Source organism: Diadema antillarum, unplaced genomic scaffold (assembly GCF_040938485.1).
Source record: "Diadema antillarum isolate AM-2024a unplaced genomic scaffold, OU_Dant_1.0 seq00001037_RagTag, whole genome shotgun sequence".
Taxonomy (NCBI): Eukaryota; Metazoa; Echinodermata; class Echinoidea; order Diadematoida; family Diadematidae; genus Diadema; species Diadema antillarum.
Window position 1 is genome coordinate 392,501 of NW_027271869.1, and position 12,507 is coordinate 405,007.

A 12,507-nucleotide genomic window follows, 5' to 3' on the forward strand; every position below is an offset into this window, starting at 1 on the left:
TTTGAAGTTTGGCCAATTTTCCTTGGTATGTGTTGGGACAGCCACTCCTCACAAGGAAAATCAAATATAGTGATGAATCCTGTTTGTCGTATGCTGGGTGCTGTCATTAGAAGCAACACATCCAAGGCATTGCAGATGATGACTAGCATTTTTCAACTGGAATTCAGTTAGCCATGTCCAACGATTGTTCTCCAGCATGAGCATAAGTCCCGCCTATCTCACTCGCTTCTGCTGTCGGCTGCGATAGATGTCGTGCCGGGGTGCATGCTGGGAAGAATCCTCATCGTCGGAGTCTTCGTTATCACCCGCCTTGGCCGTGGCGGCACGCTTGCGCTTCCCAGAGCCATCCCCTTCTCCCTGAGACTCATCCTGTTCTAGTCCGTTGGGCACCTTAGCTGGCTCCTGTGACGCTGTAATCAAAGGCAGTGCATTGCAAACATGTCTATTACTTCTAATTCAAAAATCTCTCTCAATCACTTCCCTTTAAAACACTAACAACACTGTTATTAACAGAGATATTTATGATTCTTGAAGAACGGCATTTGCATGGTGGTGTACATAGCATATGCTCAGTTTTTTGGTTCACCATGTGTGAGTCCTTAAAAAGACTGTTAGAATGAAAGGAGGAATGAGAAGGTAGGATAAGAAGCAAGAAAATTGAGTGAGAGTATTCTTTCTGGAGTTTGTGTAGTCCTGAAAAGGACTGTGAACCAGAGAGGGATAGAAGAGCTTAGGAGAAGGACTCGACGTTTCCGACAGTTGATTGTCCGTCCTCAGGAGTGCTAAATGAGATATTTATGTAGAGCTGCAAAGCTGACAAACGTGGCTACACATGATTCCAAATATGAAATAATGTATTAAAAGACACTGACATCAAATCAATAGCCAGCAAAACGTAATATTTCCATATCTCTCCACAATTCAAAATATTATCTACATAGTAAAGAACTTGACAGTAACATGAAGTATTTTAGAATATCATTGAACTGCTGCCTTTGCCATCCATGATAATAATCATATTCATAAGTAAAATGTTAAAAAAAAGGGGGGGGGGGAATTGTGTTCAACTTACGATCTGGAATTTTACACTCAGCAATCAGTCTCATGAGGTCATCAACCCTGACAAAGGGTCCCTGGAAGCTGTCAGGTGGGGGTAGCCTAGTGAGGACCATAGAGGCAGCCAGGGGGAGGGGGAAGTCTCCACCAGGTACAGGGTGGGCTCCGGGCACTGGGGTGGATTAGGAAAGAAACAAATATGAGATACCCTCTCTTGTTTTGTCAGATGGTTGACTGGCACAGAAAACATAAAAATGATGCAAATAAACTCTGCTCTAATGAAATGGATTATCTAATTCTCTTTAAAATCTTCATAAGAAGACTATTAGATGTCAGCTCCCTGGTTTTGTTGGCACATTAGAAAACTACAAACTATTATCTACATCTCTGTCTATTCATTCCATTTCTAGATAACGTTGAAGACAGCAATGCATACTTGAAGTTCATGCCATCTTATCATACACACAAAAATATATGACCTGTAAGAATAGGCCTGTATATCAAGTGGAATTCTATCAACTTTATGAAAAGCTTCCTGTGAAAAGCATCCTTGTGAAAGTAATGAGCAAATGTGTTTTATTATAATAAGCAAATATGTGTGTCTGTCAGATATTTCATGGTATGACCTTTGACACCTAAAAAAGAAGATTAATCAGAGAGTAGCAGTCTCACAAAATAAACATCAGTATTTTCAGAGTAAGTTACACCAGGGACATGCAGCTGGTTCGGCTAGGTAGCATGCCAAACTAACTCACTAGGCGACACCCTTGGTCTGAATGGTAGCATCTGGTCCAGGGCGGGTCTACAGATCTCCTCTTTGCTGGTCTCCCCTGATGCTTCCTTCCTCTCCTCGGCTCCCTGGCTCATGTCGGGGTTGGCTGGGTTCAGAGCCACGGGTAGGACCGTCTGGTACTGCCTCAAGTCCTACCAAGACACACATCACAGATACAAGGATCACAATGGGTAGATGAGGAGTGAACACAGCTCTACTAATATGCAAAGCGCTTGCTCACAGGGGCATATCAGATCGATTATTTTTGGCTTTACAGCTTTATGACCAAATAACATAGACAATTTCATCCCTTTCATCTAATTAGCAAATGATTTTAAGACTATATTGTGACCATGCATAATTCAAACTTTATTATCCAGAAATGAGCAAAAAAAAACTTGCATGTTGAATGGATATCAAACACAGACATTCAAAACAAGGAGATGACTGCTTTCAAACATGCCTACCTTCATTACTACAAGCTCCATTCCCTTCAGAAATCTTTAAATGGTCATCAATACTTATTTCATAATCTCTACTGCTTTTGTAACATTCACAAATTGCTACACCAACAATGATTTTGTGCTTGAATTTTGTCTTTGCTTTTTGCTTAACAAAATGTACTGAAATCTTTCAAATTCTGTCTTTTAATATCTGTAATGAAAATTTAACATGGAAAGAAAAAACATATCATTCATGCTTAGAGGACACTTTCAGAGATAATCACGAAACAAACAAACACACACACAAGAAGCCATGGACACCCACCTTGTATCCCAGTGCTTTGAGTTCAGGTCCTGTGCATGGAAAGAGGTCGAGGTAGCGATATCTGTCCACCAAGAGACTGGTCTCTTTGTCCTTGTAGTCCTGCCAAGTCAAATAGTCACACACAGGGAAGATAAAAACAGCCATGTCAGAAACTCTATCAACATAGTCTCAGCTGTCTAATGCAATCATTACCAGGGTTCTACACTAGATTTCAATAGGCAACCTCTGATGCACTGTGTCAAGTAGAAGTTCCACAACAAAATCCATAACATAAACCTTAACCAACATTTCTACAAAGAAATGTCAGCATTGCACATAATTCCTTGTTAGCAGTATAGTCTGTAACTGCAGTTGCTGTTGTTGTGCATGCTTTTTTTTTTTTGGTCGGGGGGGGGGGGGGGGGGTTGGTGGTACAGGTGGTGGTCTTCTTCTTAGTATGGCACAATGTTCCTGGTTCATACCGTTTTCTGGCTATTGCTAGTCACCTGTGACGAACCACAAGGGGTCAGCATCATTTGTCCATTGTGTGGGCAGGTAGTTGGATCACTTTACAGCATTAGCACCCTACTCTTCACGATGAATGAATAAGGTGGGATCACAGAATGTTTTGCCTCTTACTAGAGGGGACAGTATGATACACACAGCACTGCTCAGCTATACTCTAGAATCAAACCAAGGTTATTTGGACTGAGAGGCAGATATGCTATCAACTGAGCCAAATCACCATCAATTCGTGGTGGTGGTATGGAGGGTACATCAGGAACACTTACTTTGTACTAGGAGTATGTGGGTGAAGGGATGCATAAGGAGTCTTACAGTGACACACATGACTTTTCAACATGGTCCTGAAATCAACCACACCCTGTCCTTCACATACGTGACTGGCTAGTGCTGTCATGCCACTAAAATGGTTTGTCTAAACAAACTTTTCAAGTAGTAACACTTATCTTTGCCATATTACATGATAATGTGACAGACTAGTAACTTCTAATGATGTGAGAAAACAACACCAAAACAGGACTCCACTGCAGACATCTTGTATACACAGGGCTGCTAACATTCTTACATTAAAATTAGGGAGATTTCACAGATTCCAAAAAGGCTTTTGTATTCTATAGCCTGGACATGACTTGGCAGCACTGATATTTTTATTTCAGGCAAGAAGTTATATTTTGGTTCAGCAACTGAAAAAAAGTGTGCATACTACAAATCAAGAGTACAGAAAAAAAAAATCTAAACTTTGAAAAACACTTTTTTCTTTATTTCAACAAAATGTACTAAATATTAATCATACAAAAAACACCCACATGAATTGGCAGTTCTGAAATGTAGGCAACATTTCTTTTCCCCTACCAGCCTTATCAAATATTGTAGGCAATCTGACTCACTGTCTTGAATATTGTCTGTCTCCTCTTTTCTACTTTCACAATGCTGGCAAGATCTCCGCATGTCGATTCAAAATCCTCAAACCTCAGCCAAATTTCTCTGAAAGATGCAAAAAGTGACAACATAGTCTCAAAATGACAGCTCCAAGATTTAAAATAGGCCGCAGACTTTGTAACAATGCACAAGGTCAATTATACACTGCATACATGCATCTACGACTGAAACAAGTGCTAGACATAATGCACTTCATGTACAGATTTGGACAGAAAGAAGTCAACACAATATCTATCACCAAACAATCATAAGGTCTGACTCCCTTCCCCTATCTGAAGGTGAGTGCTTACTATCAAGGTATATCACCAATTTTCTCTTGTATTGATAGTATGGGTTGCCCGTTATCTGTTTGATTTTTCCCACAAAAGCTAAACTGTATTTCTAGACAGTGAGATATATCATCTTGGATGAGACTTGCATAATATCAGTCACTAGAGAGAAATTCACAGAATTACTTTTGCATCATTAACCTGATCTCCAACAGATGACATCCAATGAACTCACACCCATCTCAACAAGGGACATGATGAGTTACATTTGAACCAGCTAACTTTTTATCTTCTCAGTTTCTTACTTTTTGAGTCTTCATTTAATTGTACAATTCTTACTTCCGAGTTGACTACAACATTAGGCTTATTAGGCTTATCTCAGTGAGATTTTGTTTGTTTGTTTGTTTGGTTGTTTGTTTTTTCTGGCCACAAGGTAATCCATCAAACTGCAGAGACTAATACTGTAAAGAATGCAGTGCATACCTCTATAGAGGATCTATGTCTGCTTGGTACTGTAAAACATGATATATTCGCGGCATGAAATTTTCGCGAATTGGAGCCGACAGCCTTTTTCGTGGCATGAAATTTTCGCGAATTGCCACTGGCGTTCAATGCATGTATTGTAGACAAAAACTTTCGCGTGCATTTTAATTTCGCGAATTTTGGCGCTCGCGAAATTCGCGAAATTAAAATGCACGCGCAAATTCCTCGTTTTACAGTAACTCACCCTGACTGTTCCGGTGGTAGACTGCCTGATGTCAGTACTCTCTCAAACAACACTCTTGTGTTGTTGTCCTCTGAAAAAAAGAGAAAAAAAATATATCCAAAACGAGACGGAACATTAAAACGCAACGAGCAATTGTGTTGTCAAGCACATGGGGAGCGAGAAATCATAAAATGTGTCAGGATGGATTCATTTTGAAAAAGCTGAAAATTCTAATAAATCACTGCAACTTTTATACTGAATAGGAAACATATTTCTTTAAACATTAACAACACAATAGAGAGGGACACAGAAAGAGAGAGAAGGAAATATTCATGATGCATTTCACTCATTGTGTTTTTCATTTGATGTCCAAATAAACTCACAATCAGCTTCAATCAGACAATGCACAACTGAAATCCCCTCACAGTTAATTAAATGTTAAACAGGTAAAAGCAAGGCCAAGAAAGTAAAACTTGTCTAACTTGAAAGAAGAAAATCAGTAGTCAGAGAGATATGAGTATTTTAAATTCCAATGAAAAGGTCTCCTGTGTTTTCATGTTTCAACTAATGAATTTTGTGAATCTATGTCACCAACATGCATTTCAATAACGTTTACTGATTAAAACATATGAAAAATGTAAACTGCTTACTAAAAATGTTACAAACACAAAACATAATTTACAGCTGTTGCTGTACTGCATACTTTAATGTTTACAACAGAAGGAGAAATGGTAACAAGCATGAGAAGGGAGACCTTTCATACATCTTTGTTCTACTGAGAAGAGGAAGAACAGGAAAAATATATAACGGTGAATTATCATGGAAGAACTCTGAAATCAAAGAAACCATGAAGGCTGTATAACAACTCACCATTGAGATGTGAGAGATAGTCTACGTAAGCCAGGATGTACTCGGGAACATCTCCGTACTTCTTCAGCCCAAGCTCAAAGATCTTGAAGGCTACTTGAGAGTCCTATTTGATAACCACAAAAAATCAATAAATGCCCAAAGTTCCAACCTCTTACTGACTACATAGAGAGTGCTACACATAAAAAATAAAAATAGGAGACTGACTGATATATAATCAGAAGTAACACATAGTGTCGACCCCTATCATGAAAAGGAACATGCCAATTAAACACGGTTTGCAGTAACTAGAGGTATGTTCACACTCTTGACATCATTAAAAAAAATCAATCATCAAATACAGTACGTCAAGTTAAAATGCATGAAAGTTAAACCACATGACTTAATCGAGTTCAGCTTTAATCCTCAGTGATTTCTGCATCTACCTCCAGGATCACTTTTTTTTTAGAGAGAAGTTAACAAATAAGATAATTCTTATTGATGAAGTACTATCACCAAGTCTTGGAAGGTGTATAGGCCTACATGTTCGAAATCACAAAATATATGGTTGTACATGTACATGTATGCCCCATGATTTTGTACTGTAATTTATGGTACGTTTACATTGTATATACATGTATGTTTCAATAAATACAGAAAGATAGAGAGAAAAAAAAAGTCTTTGGTAACTTTACCTAGTCTCATGTCATAGAATTATCTGAAGTACATTATTATCTAATAAAGCACAAAGACAAATCGTAGACATGTAAGAGTGTGAAATGATTTGCGAGACTCACCTTGCTACAGTAGTACTCCATGAGAGCTGCTGCCACAAAGACGTGGTACTTGGATCTTGAATCTTCTCTGGCCTTTTTGAACACTGCCCTCGCTGCCTTGATGCCTTCTGCTCTTCGGGCAAACTTCATGTACTGGACATACACCTTCACAGAGCATGGGGGGTGAGATTTTCATGAAGTATTCTTTAATCCATTTACCACTGATTTAATATGTTCATTAAATTGATCTGTAATAATCTTATATTTAACACTACAGAACTGCATGGATAAAGTATAACCAACATTATATTCCTCATTAACGAAATCCTGTTAGGTGATTGGACTACGTAACATCACGTGACCAAACATAATATTGCTATAGTGTTGATGATGTTAAAAACAAACTGTTAATTAATTAAGAAAAATGTACTACACTGTGATGACCCTCATGGTATCGGGTACTAAAACGTTATTGATGTCATCATACATATGTGGTCAATCAGTGTTATTTTATCAATACTGTGTGTAAAGTGCTATTGGTATGGGTCTCACAGACATGGTGTAAACTTGTGTAAACACTGTGTAAACACTGTGTAAACAATGAGGAGGGAGAGGGAGGAGAAAAATCTCCCTTACCAGTGTAGGGTTGATGTCCTCATGTCCAAGGAGCCTGGTGTAGATGTTGTGGACTTTCTCATATTTCATCCTTCCCTGCAGTACCCAGAAACAGAGGAAGTAAATAAATTCAAGTAGCTAGCTCAGCAGAAGTCAGCAAATCAGTACAAACATCCATACTGTGAAGTGATGTATGGCACTGAGCTCTCTAACCCTAAAAAGGCCAGGGGGGGGGGGGCTGAATCAACCCCCCCTCGACATTTTTCGCGAATACTATGCCGCGCGAAATTCTTTGACCGCGCCGTTCGCTGACTTTTTACGTTCAAGTCTCGCGCATCTTTTGACACCATTTTCGCAAAAATCGTGCATACCATTATGACGCTGCATGACATTTTACACATGCCTGTCAGACCGAAAATGGCTCAAAAACGTGATTTTATGTATAAAGTCTATGCAAGTGGAGTTTTCTCTTCTTATTCATAAAGATATTATTATTTACACTTTTATAGACTGAAACTTATTAATCTTAGCATAATTATGCTTGAAATAGGTTCTGTCATAAATTTTGTGGAAAAAAACGATGAAACAAAAGGTCGAAAAAACACAGAAATACATAAGAAATTCATAAAACAATAAAATACATAAGAAATTGATTTTGATACCAAATTTTTTTTTCAAGTACATTGTTAGGAATGCTACAAAGAATGTTTTCACCAAAAATTAGGATTCTAGGAGCTTTAATTTCTGATTTAGAGCAAAATGCATGATTTTATGCATATATTAGCATAATTAATTATTCTGACAAAAATTTCCATTTCTTTTTGTATAGCTTGGTAGAATACGCCACAGGTAATGCACGTGCTAAATTTCATGGCAATTGCGCGATCGACGGCCAAGATCTCAGGGGGAGGGGGGGGGGGTTGAATCAACCCCTCCCCGGCCACAGAACACCAAAAAAAGCCCGGCCTGGTTAGGGTTAAACACATCCACAGTGATTATTGACACTCTCCTAAAAGTTTCAAGTAGGCATGTCAAGTCAGACACAGATGAGAGAGACCAGCATGTCATTTACCTACGCAAATTCATCACACAGGCACAGTCATATCATATCAGCCGGTGCAGGATCACATACAGTCGACCTTGCTACGTTGAGTCCATACGGACCAGAGAAAATCCTTTGACTTGTGTGAATTTCAACTTACACGACACACTTAACACATGTCTACATGTACATTCCTACATGGTAAAATTTTTCTTTAAATTGGCAAATTTTTTGACTTGTGCATGGTCAATTTGGGAGAGCTCCACTGTATTTACCTTGCTTGAAAACCACTACAATTGCCAACACTCAAACAAGACACAGATAGTCCAATACATATATAATGTTATGTTTAAGAGAATAATATCTAAAATCCACCTCAACACAAACCATTCAAATACAGTCTGGACAAGAAAATAATCTCAAGCACCGGTCCTGTTACACAATCGCAAGAAATTATGACGTACGTGTTTATTTTTACAGAGCAAAATACATTTTCATTCACAAAAATCATTACACACTGCAATGTATTTGGCCAGCTTAATAACACGATCAAGTACACGGATACAATTTTACTACAGATGAACAAACTATGTGTGAAACTAAAGTCATCTTTCTTCTAGAATAAATTACAGTTCTAGGACTTGGATTCTAGCATACTGTCATTACTCATGGCTACTGTAAAAGTGGAAATTTCATGGTGGTGTAATTTTCACGCATTTTGTGCTACTAGAAACTAGCGCAAAAATAAAAGCACACAAATATTTTTGCTTGCCATATGTTTCAGTAGTTGATGTCTTGATTCCGCAGAATTAAAAACCTGCGAAACTCTTCTTACCTGGCCGTGCGCGAAAAATTTGTCGTGCTAAAATATCCACTTTTACAGTATTTTAGGCAAGCTCTCTGGTTGTCTGCAAAAAACATTTTCAAAGAAAGGTACGGACAAAATTTAAATATTTTGAAAGTTGAATTCTCAGTGAAACCTACCTCCTCAAAGTCAGCATAAGCGAAGTAGATGAGAAAGTTTTTCTTCATGAGGGTTGAGATGCCTCTCTCATACACAGCTGCTGCCTCGTCACTGTACACCTTGCCACTGTTCATGTCCTGTCAATCAATCAATCAATCAATCAATCAATCAATCAATCAATCAATCAATCAATCAATCAGTCAATCACAGCATGAAGGCAAAGTGTGATGTCATGGACATGTCATTTTGTGAGTATTCAAATCATACACATATCACTATGATGCTTGTGATGAAAACATAGCATGCATTGTACACAGGATGAAATGACCATCAAGCAGTCTTCTATATGTTTAAAAAAGGAAAAACATTCAGTTCACAGGGCCACAATACTAAAGAGCACATGGTTCTTAACCCTATTTGGGCTCTGAATACTGCTAGGTGATTGGCACAGAAAACCACATAGTAGTAGACATTGTCCATTTAAGTCCCTGACACAAAGGGCTAAACGGAAGCTGCCTCATCACACACTGGACATTGATTGGCAAATACAGCAAACATTTGTGATAAGACAAACATCTGTCAAATTCTTCGCCTAATGCATACAATCCATGAACACACCCAGCCTTTACATCAAGGAATACAAAGCCCATTAGAGCATTCTTTGGACAGCCACAGTGGTGTACTCAACGTGTGTGCTTACAGTGTACCCTGTAACCAAAAGAATATAGAGTTCAGTCTTGAGAAAACCGTAGAGGCTAAAGGCTATATGTAAGACTATACACCAATATTTTTCCCCATTCCTTGAGTTACTTACCCCCTTCTCTGTGAATATCCTGCTGGCGTTCTCCAGGTAGAGGGCAAACTCGTACCATACATCAGGGTGATGTCCCAAGCAGAGCAAACACTGCTCATAGGCAAACATCACTGGAGGGTGACAGAAAGAGAGTTGAAGATGGGTAATATATCATGTAAGAAGAAGCTACACTTTTTTTTACATACACACAGAAACATAGCAATAGAATTGACAGGAATCCACTATTTGAAAGATTGACTTATGTCCTCAAATGGGGAGAGGGTAACATTATGTTACATATACTGTATTGGTAATGTTACAAGTATGCTTTGTTGAACACATAAAGGTTCTGTTTTATATGCTTCTAAATCTATTCACACAAGAGTTGGAAAATTATTGATAAGGATAGAGTAGCTGTGCATGTGTGTTTTGTGGAGGAAGGGAGAGGGGTCCCTATAGCCTCACTTCCAGGCATTGAGTATTGTCACTGACTAATCCACCCTTCAAGTCAACATCATAAAAAATGTCATCATTTAGATCTAAAAAATGTTACCTCTCTTGGTGATGAGCATCTGGTCCTCTGTCCTCAGCGGGTTCTGTTTCTCCCAGTTGACGTACTTCTTCCACAGCTCAATCTGCCGCGCCTCCTCGGCGGTGCCAGTTGGCGGGACGGACGGGGTGTTGCGGTTGAGACCTTTGGTGATGGCTTCGTACTCCTGAATGGTGTGGAGGTTGGACCAGAGTACACACAATGGTCACAAGAAGACTCATCGTCACAGTGTGTACTTGGGATTAAGGTCAATTTATGTGAGCACAGTGCAACAGACACACATAGGCCTACCAGGTACCCTGATTTCTTTCATGCCAATATTTTGCATTACTCACATTCATGAAATTCTTCCATTGAGATGTTTTCATTGCAACTGATTGACAAATTGCCCTACATCGATGTAAATAAGCACTGAATTGATCAGTGTTTTAGAAGTAGCCACGATAAACAATCATGGGCGTACATACTCGAGCAGGATGCAAACCTACGACCTCCTGATCACCGGACAGTCGTCATCTCCACTAGACCACCGAGCTTTCGCCTGACAGCAAGTGTTGGTTCTAATCCTTATAGCATGCAGCGGGAACTGCGTAATGATTCAAATTCATAAAATTCTTCCGTCAAGACATTTTCATTGCAACTGATTGACAAATTGCCCTACATTGACGTAAATAAGCACTGAATTGAGCAGTGTTGTTGTTGTTGTTTTTTTATTTAGGTCAATGTAGGGCAATTTGTCAATCAGTTGCAATTTTGCATTAACTCTGAGGCATATCACATATGTCTATTTTCCCGTCTGGATTCATTTTTTTTCCCCCTCAAAGTGACCTGTTCTGGTATTTTGACTCTTGGAATCAATTATGACCTACATGAGATGCTCTTTTCACCATTATCTTACCTTGGCCACTCTCCTGGCATTCATGTAATCTCTGCTCCTGTCTTCCACCATCTTCTTGGCAATCATTGGATTGATGCCCTGAGTGAGGAGATAAAGAGGAGGATGACAAGATGATGATAAGATCAAAAGAAAAATACAAAATAGCATATTGGTAATTATGGGTGAAAGTATTTCTCCACTGTACTGATGTTTGAAACAGTTCCACTGGACTACACTGTTGGGTTTTTTTTTCCACACTGTAACATTAGCAATACAAATGTATGCTTAACTGTGGTTATTTGCAAAGAGTGAAAAAAAAAAAAAAAATTCATTTTTGCATTTGTTGTTTCATCTAATCTGCACTAATCAATTCGACCTTATTTTGTTCTCTCTTATTTTCTCTTCTTCTTTTTTTTTTTTTTTTTTTTGGGGGGGGGGGGGAGGGTGTTGACAGCTAGGCAGTCTCACTAGTAAACTAGACAAATTACCTATGATACATATATGTACATAATCCAAACATGTAACAGCAATTCTGTATGCACTGGTTAAAAAAAGTAATAATGAGGGTTGAATTTGAATGTGTCCAATATAATACAAGTTTGCCAGGGGGATGAATGTAGCACATAAATGCAATTAACCTGTTGAGGATGGACTGATTTTGCTACAACGCACATTTCCCATAGACACCTGCCCAAGTATACTCGGGATGGTCCTCAACGGGTCAAACACTGGGAAAGCTGTGATCCTGTGAGGTTATACAGCATACAGTCAGCTGAATAGTGTATGTGATACATCTCACTTACATTCTCATAGTTGTTGTAGTCCTTCCAGAGAGCTTCGATGTTTGACATGGGGATTGACGATGCCTCTCTGAAACACTCTTCTCACCGCTGTGATCCTCTGATTCTCTGCGTAGAACCCACGGCTTCACTGGAACACACAAGTACAGGTCCATATCACTTTTGATTATATGTTTACACCTTCAAGACTCATCAGTTTGTGTTTAGTAACCACTATCAATGTATAACCAAAT

The 12,507-nt window shown here is 38.8% G+C and overlaps 1 pseudogene; it reads right to left on the reverse strand.

Annotated features, from left to right (window-relative positions):
* Positions 1 to 60: 60 nt before the first annotated feature.
* On the reverse strand, positions 61 to 12,399 carry LOC139742929 (cleavage stimulation factor subunit 3-like; annotated as a pseudogene).
* Between the last annotated feature and the right edge of the window lie 108 nt (positions 12,400 to 12,507).